The following is an 11,097-nucleotide window of genomic DNA, read 5'->3' as shown; positions in this document are numbered from 1 at the left end:
AATAACACTTAGGTAAAATATTCTATCCTGGACACTCAGTCGGTTGACTGACACTAACAGTCGGTCGTCTGTCTACACAATCGGTCGACTGACCTTCTCAGTCGGTCGACTCACTTGGTATTACATCAATCGGCCGAATGTAAATCTCAGTCGGTCGGTTGTCTTCGTTAATCGGCCGGTTCAACCCTCAGTCGGTCGACTGTCGACCGACAGTCGGCCGACTGTGTTCATCTTCATCAGAAACTGAACAAAGGCTACGGACTTCAAGCTAAATTCACCAAATCTTGATCTAGAGCTCGTTTTCGACACCAAAACTTGCCACAACTCAATTACTACATGTTATAGACTATAAACCCACAAAGTTTTGACCATAACAACATCAAATCCATGGATTTTGACACAAAATCAAGCTTTTTACAAAACTTACACAAAACTATGAATTTAACCATGAATTGAACACAAAAACACATGTTTCTTACCTTGTTAGAATCAGTAGACAACAAGGAACAAGATTCCAAGATCAATTTGAGCTCAAGAACAAGTTTTGATGATTAGGGATTCAAAGGAGAAAGAATTAGGTACGGGGTATTATTTTGGGAAGGATCTGGAAAGTGCAAGAAATGCACTGCACAAGTTATCAAAAGTGGGTTAAAATCCCACACTGTGTGACACACGGGTATTTACCAGTTATCTGATATCTTTCGTACATCATTTGGCAACCCAAATGAAGTCCAAATTAAATAAACAAACCTGTTCTGTGACCCTTGTCACAAACTGGTCCTAACCACATCATTATTTAATAATAAATATTAAATAAAAATAAAAGCATATAATAACACAATACAAACTTAAGGGCAAAATAGTAATCTTACATCTAGGCCCGATTGAGGATGTTACAAATCTACCCCCTTAAGAAGATTCCATCCTCAGAATCTGGTCAAGGTCAAACAACTGGGGATAGCGCGCTCTCATTAACTCCTCGGTTTCCCACGTCAAGTTAGAACCTAAACTGTGCCGCCATTCTACTAACACCATTGGTATCTGTTTCTTTCTTAACTTGGTGACTTTCTCATCCACTATTCTAACCGGTTCTTCCACTAATTTCTTAGTCAAATCAACTTTCAAATCCTTCAATGGAAGAATCTGACTTTCATCATCCACTTTGCACTTTCTCAGATAGCACACGTTGAACGTGTTGAGTATTCCTGCTAACTCTGATAGAAGATCTAAAACTACCGTTTGATCATTCCTGCACCAAATCTTGAACCTCCGGAAAGAGTTTTACACAAGCTTTTGGTCACCCTTTTATTCCGACAATTCACGAACGTCATAACTTGATTTAATTGTTTAATTGTTTAATTATTGTGTATATATATGGATTTATATATATTTAACTTGAAAATATGATAGTTAAATATCTCATTATGTATATTAACAAAGTATTATATATATATATATTTTCATACTACTAATTTAAAGAGTTTTTGAACAATATATATGTTATTATTTAAACGACGTAATTAACTTATGTTAAAATGTATTTACATATAATGTATTACGAGTATAAATACATCCTTACAAGTATTGAATATACTTTATAATATACCAATACATATAAAGGATAGCTATACTCATATTTTTGTTCAATTTCCTCAAGAATTCTACTCGCATTCATACGGCATTTTTACCCATATTATACACAGCTTCTAAAAGTATTTACTATTGGTATATACCAAAAGAAATCTGCAATTATTTGTGTAATATGTCATCCATGACCTAATAAATTTAATATGTCATCCATGACTTAATACATTTTAACTTATCTTAGATATTTTCACTAAAAACCAAATTTTCAAGCCTATAAATAAGCACCATTTCTAACTCATTTTTACACATTCATTTTCCAAATTATACTTCCAATTTTCACACACACTTGCAAGAACTCTCTCAAGTTTTGTTCTAATACTTCTTTCCAGCAACTTTACATTCTAAACTTGAGGTAAAAACTCTACTTCAACTCTTGTTCAATTCATATGTCTATAGCTATCTATATAAGAGTTTATAAACTAGAACATAGTTTAGTTAATTCTAAACTTGTTTGCAAATAAAGTTATTCCTTCTAACTTGACTTTTAAAAACAACTTAGCACATGTTTTATATCTATATGATATACTAACTTAATGAGTTAAAACTTGGAAGCACGAAGAACACCGTAAAACCGGACATACGCCGTCGTAGTAAAACCGGGGGCTGTTTTGGGTTGGATAATTAAAAACTATCATAATATTTGTAACAGACTGAAACCGGGGCTAGTTGTAAGTTGCCTATTTTGCCCATAGGGTTTGCGCTTAGTCTTAAGTGCTTTTATTTTAATTATTTTATTAGTGTTTTATTATAATTGTGTTGTGACCAGTTTGTGACAAGGGTCCCAGAACAGGTTGGTTTATTTAATTTGGACTCTGTTAGGACCGCCTAAGGAGATACGAAAGGTTATCAGATAAGATAACTGGTAAATACCCGTGTGATATGGGGTATGGATTTATAACCCATTTATATGTATGTTTCTGTATGTTTCTTCTCATTTCCCTAAATAAGAAAATAAGTACTCCGTACCCAAACTTCATCCCTTCACAAGCCCTAATTGAATCTAAGTCTTAAATTGGATTGTGAGGCTTTAAGGATTGATTCATATCATCCTTGTGATCATTTATCCAGGTTTGTTAGCTTGAATTCGTGCTTTAATTCATAGAAATTGGGTTTTGGGTGTAAACGGGTTTTTGATGAATTTTGAGCTTGAATCTTCATATTATGTGTTTGTATGTGTTAATTGATGTTAGAAATAGGTTGTACATATGTTTAGTAGCTTCCATGTGCTTAAAATTTGATCAAAAACGCTCAAAAATCGAGTTTTTGGGGGAAAAATCACGAAATCAGCGAATGTGTTCGAACCAGTTGCTACAATATTTTGCTACAGTACCCGAATTGCTACAGTGCCCGAGTTGCTACAGTGCCTGAGTTGCTACAATGTCACTATTTGCTACAGTACCGACAGTATCATAAATACTACAGTGTCACTATTTGCTACAGTACCGAGTTGCTACAGTACCACTATTTGCTACAGTGCCTTTTATGAAATTGAAACGGGCGTAACTTTCAAAACGTAACTCCGTTTTTGATGAATAAACCATCGTTAGAATCGTAATAAAGAATACTTTTCAATGGTGAACTTTTAAGAAACTAGATCAAATTGTTTTTGGGTTGGAAAAGGAGTTTTAGTGTGTATGTAGTGTTTTGCACGCACCTGTATGCCGTTATTGAGTGGAGTCATGATGTAGACTCATAAAATTATGAATATATGGTGTTATGACCTAGTTAATCGTATGAAATGATTATATTATTTATTGGATATGTATATTAACTTTGTTTGTGTTGTTCTCAGGTTATAAGGATAAGGAGGAAGCTCAGAAATAATAACTGAGCAGTTGCTGGTAATTGGTGAGTGGGTCTATCTCCGAATAGAGTTTAATTAGCATATCATGCTACTGTGGTTGACTCTTTTACCATGCATAGTGTAGAAATTACCATGTTAGAATAATATAGTATGCCTGATGTTGTATGTGATTTATGTGTACACTGTGTGAATGGCACCAGTCGGGCTTAGGGAGACTGGGGACTCGAGACCGTGCCTAGGAGAGGTTAGAGTCCGTATGAGGTCAACCGTGCCTAGGGGAGGTTGGGTCCATAGGCTACTGATTGTGGAGTATAGTGTGAATGATGCATCCCCTGCATCGGGATAACTATACTGTGAATTGAGTAGCAGGGACTATCGGTAGACTCAAGTCTGATCAGCTAGGAGTCGTGTGCTCGTACAAGCCGCCGATCCTCGTATTGTCTTATTGTATGCTAGTTGGTAGTTAGCAAGTACTGTTGGTGTATATAGCTTGTGTGTGGCTTAAGCTATATCTGTTAGATAGATTCCATTCACTTAGCGGTGCGCTAATCCCCCACATATTTTCCCCCTTGCAGGTTTAGGTACTACCAGTTGGGATGGGTGCTATTGCAGAAGACATGTTTGACAATCCAACTCTGATGTTGACTTTTGTATAAATAATGTTTTGTAATAACGTAACACCGTTATGTAAACTTAAACGTAATGACGTGACTTATATTGTGTTTGTTAATAAAGTCTTCCGCTGTGTATTTAAAAAAAATGGCCGGTGTTACAAGTTGGTATCAGAGCATGGTTTGGCAGCAAATACGTGCGCGTATTTTGTTCTCAAACCCTGAGGCAAGTCAAACATGTCTGTGGGAGTGGGGGCTAAGTGAAAATAGGATATAGGTGTGTTAGTTGTGATTGAACTAACTGTTATCCACTAAGCTTTTGTGTGAGCTGTTTTGTAGCACAGGTATTGAAAGGACCCATCCTAATCCATCCGGACGAAGTCCATATCGATTATAAACGATTCCCAACAGTTGATTACATCGCGAGGTACTTGACCTCTATATGATACATTTTACAAACATCGCATTCGTTTTGAAAAGATAATCTTTCATTACATCTGAAGTTGACAGACATGCATGCCATTTCATAATATATCCAACTATAATTGGCTTAATAATAATCTTGATGAACACAACGACTCGAATGCAACGTCTTTTGAAATATGTCATGAATGACTCCAAGTAACATCTCTAAAATGAGCAAATGCACAGCGGAAGATTTCTTTCATACATGAGAATAAACATGCTTTCAAGTGTCAACCAAAAGGTTGGTGAGTTCATTAATTTATCATAAATAATCTTTTCATAATTTTAATAGACCACAAGATTTCATATTTCCATTTCTCATAAACATACGTCCTATGCATAGAGACAAAAATATCATTCATATGGATTGAACACCTGGTAACCGACATTCACAATATGTATATAAGAATATCCCCATCATTCCGGGATCCTCCTTCGGACATGATATAATTTCGAAGTACTAAAGCATCTGGTACTTTGGATGGGGCTTGTTGGGCCCGATAGATCTATCTTTAGAGTTCGCGTCAATTAGGGTGTCTGTTCCCTAATTCTTAGATTACCAGACTTAATAAAAAGGGGCATATTCAGTTTCGATCATTCAACCATAGAACGTAATTTCGATTACTTGTGTCTATTTCGTAAAACAGTTATAAAAGCAGCGCATGTATTCTCAGTCCCAAAAATATATATTGCAAAAGCATTTAAAAAGGGAATAATGAAACTCACGCATATAATATTGTAAAACAGTTAATAAAGCATTTGCATGTATTCTCAGCCCAAAAATGTAAAGAGTAAAAGGGATTAAATGAAACTCACGCATATAAATATTGTAAAACAGTTAATAAAGCATTTGCATGTATTCGCAGTCCAAAATATATTTCAAAAGCATTTAATAAAGCAGTTGTAAAAACAGCGCATGTATTCTCAGTCCCAAAAATATAAAGAGTAAAAGGGAATCAAATGAAACTCACGCATATAAATATTGTAAAACAGTTAATAAAGCATTTGCATGTATTCGCAGTCCAAAATATATTTCAAAAGCATTTAATAAAGCAGTTGTAAAAACAGCGCATGTATTCTCAGTCCCAAAAATATAAAGAGTAAAAGGGAATCAAATGAAACTCACCTTTGAATGCACACCAAAATAAACAAGAACAAGAGTGTAAGAGTATCCCGAAGCATTTAACCTAGAAGAATAAGGTTGCTCAGTGGTCATACAATACCTTTACAAGTTATCTTTATATTCTTTAAATTTATATTTCTATTTAAAGTTGTATAGAGTTCAGGGATTAAATTTTATAATTCCAAATCATCAACTTTTTATTTCTTTTTTTTATTTTATTTTTTTATGTACACAATTTATATGTAAATATTGTTCAATTTGTAATTAGAAAAGAGATAAAACTGCAGGTACTAGTTGCATAAATTTTAAAATATTTCTTTGCCATCATAATTTGATTGACATACAAAAACATGAAGCAAAATATTTATATTTTAATTTGATTAAATATATATTTTAGTAATTATTCAAACATTACTAAGTAATAGGAATCATAATAGTAGTAACTCAGTGATTGAAATCGTATGTTTATAAAATATCATATATTCTTCTTTGTACATTTATTTACAGTGTTACGATGGGAACAATATGAGTGTTTATATTTTTTAACTACTGTAAACTTGGTTATAACCTAGCCACCTAGGGACTGAAACATAAATTTATAAATTATCATCATCTTCTTCCAATAGGAAACGTAGAACAGAGTATTAAGTTTACTGTTTTAACTTCTGTATATTTAGTGTAAAATTTTTCAATACTCAAGAAACCTAAAGTACAAAATTTATAAAAATCGTTTTCATGGTATCTACTACTTTATTTTATTTTCATTACTACAAACATAAATATTGTTTGTTATGTTTGATTCCAAAAATTTTAGTTATTGTTATATATAATGGTTAATAGATGTTTGTTGAACCCACGTATGTACTTATCAAATAATTTTAAGACGTAAAGTTTTGGATATTGTGACCGAAACCAACGGCTTTTAATAGTTGCTTTCGGTTCAATCTAATCGAAAATATAAACAATAAATGACTAACGAAAGTTGATAATCGATTATTAATTAAGTTAGGATAAGAAATACCTTTAACGAAATCGAGTTTTTACCGGGACTTGACTGAAAGTTATCGTGGCGTTCCTAACTATTGGCTTCAATAGGTGAGGTTTAAAAGTTGATTGTAATTGTTGCTATGCTAACGTACAGTGTGTTGGAGTATATTGGTTTTAGTAACTGGGATTGTGAAATCTCTTTATGGTTATGAGTTTAGTGAAATTATATGATATGAGGATTCTTCATGTACAAGTTGATTTTGTGTATATTAGAGAAGCCGATAGCTAATCTAACGTAGGCAACTATTGGGACAATTATTTGGGGTAGGAATCTAACGGTGGCTTTTCCAGTACCATCTCCTCTATCCTCTTCTATTTCTTTGAATTTGATCCCAAAAAAAAAATGGTCGGCCAGTTATTAGATTAGGGGAGTTTATTATATTTTTTTTTAACTTATCCATATATAACTTTATCTTAATTAATTATAAATAGAAGGATTTAATTAATTTAAAATAGAAAATGTTAAAAAAATACTAAAATTTTGAGATCACCTTCCCCATGTGTGCCATCCCTTTTTAGAGTAATATTATTTATTTATTTATTTTTATTTGTTTTTATCCTAAAGTATTTAATTAATTTATTAAATTATTTAGTGGACTAAATACCATTTTAAAGGAAATAAGACAAGCAACAGCAATTCATTTGGTTTTTGATTAAGGATCGAGCAAGGTGGTGGCGATTTTTATGTGACCATCAAAACAAGAAGATATTTGATGAAGGTGATGTGTGGTGTGTACTTGGACAGAACCCGAAGTAAAACCATGGTGTTTTGGTGTTCATGTTCTTTGATAAAAGAAAGGAACAAGAATAATATAAGTTTGGTGATGGTTGCAATTCACTACAAGTGCATATATATATATATATATATATATATATATATATATATATATATATATATATATATATATATATATATATATATATATATATATATATATATATATATATAATACATATATAAAATAATGTAGTATTATAATAATAATTTACTAATCAATTTGATTACTAAAAGTGCAGTGAAGCGAAGGAAATGCAAATTAAAAACAGTAAGTCAATTAAAGTTTCAATCATCAATAGTGTATTCACTATAATTATTCTAATTCACGGATCATTGTAACAAATATATGAGATGTGACTTATAACTAATTGAAAACAAGGAAGACAAGTTGATAAACAAGTGGTGTGTTTGTTAACACCTATGCATGCGGTTATATATAAGTTCAAAATGTTAGCTGTAAGGATTCAATCAAATATAGTAACCATTCATTAATTAGTAATCTATCAATTAAATCAAAGAAATGTGGGTAAAGTCTATAGCAGCCATCATTTTGCTTTTATACGAATATTATATCGTGGTCCGTTGTAAATTTGTGACGGATAAAAATACTCAGAAAAATCCCAAATTTTTACATTAATTGTCTTTATTTATTTCAGTCATTATGGTATAAAATTCGATCCTTAATTTGTTAAATAAAAATTACATCAACTGTCCCTCTCAATTCTGGGTAAAATATAAAAAGCGTTAAAACTTAGCAAATAGTTCCTAAATACATTTATAATAAGCCTAAAATTTTTAGAACTCATTTTCGTATCACCGGTTATTTTAAAATTACATAAGTTTGAATTAAACTTGCTTAATTAACCATCGAATGATGAACGAGTGCCACTATCGTTTACAGAATGAATTCGAAACCAAATATATATATATTCAATATTCTTTATATATATTTATTTTAATAATAAAATTTATTATTACTTTTATTATTTTATTTTTCAAAATTAATTCTAATAACTACATAATATAATATTTCAAATTATATTAAAATATACATATATACATTTTTAAATATATATGTATCTTATTTACAAATAGTTATTCGTGAATCGTCGGAACTAGTCGAAGGTCAAATGAATATATTAAACACAGTTCAAAGTTTTTAAGATTTCAATATTACACACTTTGCTTATCGTGTCGAAAATATATGAAGATTAAGTTTAAATTTGGTCGAAAATTTCCGGATCGTCACAGTACCTACCCGTTAAAGAAATTTCGTCCCGAAATTTGAGTGAGGTGGTCATGGCTAATAATAAAAATGTTTTCATGACAAATATGAGTTGATAAATAGAGTTTTATCATCATTGAGTAATATGGATAAAAAAAATTCAATTATTCGAAGAACACGAATGAAGCTATCACAAAAGAGTGAAATGAAAAAGACAAGTTTCATCATAACTTTTGACTAGTCATGGTTGAATTTAAAAAATAAGGTGCGTCTTAACTTTTGACGTTGTCTTGGTTGAATTCCGAAAATCAAGGAATTTAAAGAAAATCTTCGAAATCTAAAAGATTTGATTTTTCGGCGAATAAGGAAAGTAAGATCTCTATAATTAAATACGGTGATCTGCCTCGATTACTCTGTCTGATATTTCCATTATAAATTAAACTCTTCCGTTCCATTATTCTCACCATTCCTATACTTTCTTTCTTAGTTCATACATCCAAAAGATTGTGAAAATGCTTAATCCCGTTCTAATCCTTGATATTTTTCTAATTATCATTTCTGTCATCCTTCTTTTTAATCTTCCACTAGAAAAATCTGTTTACCTCTACTATTACCTTGGGGTGATACTATTCTTAATTCTACCGTGTCTTTATATTGCTATACGTATTAATATTCACGGTTTGTAATCCATGTTGTTATTGGGCTTTATATTTTCTCTTATATTTCAGAGCTTCATGCTCTTGTCTTCTCTTCCCGACTTTAAGTCAAGCGAGTAATGGTCCAGAATTCTTAGGTATGTAATTTCGAATGAATATAACAAATGTTCTAAGAGAGAGATTGTAATAGCACGGTCTTGATTGGTTAAATTACCAGAATTTAAAAGAAAAGATAGAACTTTTAGGGAGATATGTTCTTGATATGTTTGGAGGTTAGATAGAATGTAAGAGTCGTGTAACATGGTACATGATGAAGTTAGGATCTGTGATTCATCACGTTTCATTAGAAACTCAGCATGACTTACTGTAATATAATCATGTTGATCAAGTGTCATTATATTATACTAACTCATGCATCAGTTCCCAACATTACTTCAATAACATTCATATTTTAAGCTCGAAAGTTTACAGAATATAGAAACTAACAATTTCTATATGATGTAACACTGATAGCACGAAGAAATTAATGATTTCAGATAAGAATAGTTATGAAAATATCTTCAGAAATATGGAGGATATTCATAATGAAAGATACAATGATATCTTGGAATTTCTAATATCGAAGGTTGGTGAAGAAAATTTGTCCGCAAGAGTTTGGAGTCAGAAGCAAGGTATTCGCTAAAGATTTCATCAGAAACAGAATCATCAGGATTCTTAATGTATAAGTTTAGTCCTTGTGATTTGTTCAGAGACTCCTTCGTAGTTTGCTCAATCAGTTTTTCAGTTTCAAACTTTTCCTGAGCTTTGCCAACATACAATTCTTTATCATCAAACTTTTTACGATTGTCTACAGTTTTTGCTGCTTCATTCATCTTTTTCAAACTTTAAATTATTCGTTCGTAGACTGGGTGCTTTTCAAAATTTCAGAATGAGAGTTCATAATTCTGAGAGGTAAATGTTATATGTATACATATAACTGTTGATGTAGAAACGCTGCGAGATTCAAAATATTGATTGCTAATTCTCGGTAATTAGTATGACAGTTCTCGTTACAAGATGTGGATGAGTATCTGATAAGATTTCAATGAATGTAATGATTTTTCTGAAAGTCAAAGATCAACAAAGTTGTTGATAAGTTTACTGCTAATGTGGTGAAATATAAACGGTTCTCCGGTAACGTTGATGAAGGGACAATTGTTATAATAAGGCTTATTCGGATGAAAACTTGAAGTTGATTTGCTGGAGCTGTGACAAAATTTGCTACTTTGAGAGGAATTACCAAGTTATTTTGGGTAATAATAACACTAAAGGAATTAGCACAGATACGTGTTAAACGTTTGCTCAGGTTCCGAGTGTTTTCAGGTGCATAACTATATGCATCAATCTTTTCTTCAGTAGATGAAGTATGGTTGATCCATCCTCTCGATTGAGGTGTTTTCAAGAATCGTGAAAGGTTTGAACGCAGATTGTAATCATCAAGATACAAATGAGATTTAAAATGAAATCAAGTGGCAAACTTGAAGAATTGTTTAGTTTCATATGTTATAATCAATATTTTAATTCATTTTAATTGTCCAATATTATTAGTCCACAGTCGATAGTCCACAGTTAACAATTCAATGATTCATATATAGTTTAATATATAATATTCGAATTAATTAATACGTATCGTGACCCGTATATGTCTCAGACTCGATCACAACTCAAACTATATATATTATTATAAAATCAACCTCAACCA

The sequence above is a fragment of the Rutidosis leptorrhynchoides genome, chromosome 1, assembly GCF_046630445.1.
Source record: "Rutidosis leptorrhynchoides isolate AG116_Rl617_1_P2 chromosome 1, CSIRO_AGI_Rlap_v1, whole genome shotgun sequence".
Classification (NCBI taxonomy): Eukaryota; Viridiplantae; Streptophyta; class Magnoliopsida; order Asterales; family Asteraceae; genus Rutidosis; species Rutidosis leptorrhynchoides.
Note: the sequence above shows the minus strand (reverse complement) of the source record.